This window comes from Octopus bimaculoides, chromosome 3, assembly GCF_001194135.2.
Source record: "Octopus bimaculoides isolate UCB-OBI-ISO-001 chromosome 3, ASM119413v2, whole genome shotgun sequence".
Lineage (NCBI taxonomy): Eukaryota > Metazoa > Mollusca > Cephalopoda > Octopoda > Octopodidae > Octopus > Octopus bimaculoides.
This window is the reverse complement of record NC_068983.1, coordinates 60,343,504-60,343,915: the sequence shown is the minus strand read 5'-3', so window position 1 is coordinate 60,343,915 and position 412 is coordinate 60,343,504. Positions and strand designations below refer to the sequence as shown.

The window sequence follows — 412 nt, the reverse complement described above, 5'->3', positions numbered from 1 at the left end:
TATACATATTTAGGGTTTTACATAAAATAGAAGTGTTTTAACTGATTTTTCTGTGTACATATACGCATTATCATTTATATTTTCACTCTTACCCTTGTTCTGACTCTTATCAATATTATTTTTTAAAAATATATAAATATGCATTTACGTATGATTTTTTGGATGTATGGACATTTTTGTGTAAAAATGTATTTATTAAAACATAGGTTTGTTTATATATTCAAATATGAATGTACTTGTGAATAAGTATGGGAGCATATTTGTGTAGATGTATTTTTTATCTTTATTTATTTATTTTTTTAAATATAAGTAAACGTTTAGATGTTTATGTATGTGTAAATATAAATGTGTGTATATGATTGCGTATACAAGTTTATGTGAGTGTGCGTGTCCACATGTGTATGCATGTGTG

General features: G+C 24.3%; 1 protein-coding gene across 2 annotated transcripts in view; it reads left to right on the top strand.

Moving 5' to 3' along the window:
- LOC106869622 (sodium-dependent glucose transporter 1A) overlaps positions 1–412 on the top strand; it is a 57,322-nt gene that overhangs the window by 49,918 nt on the left and 6,992 nt on the right. The gene's annotated exons all lie outside the window — the stretch shown is intronic.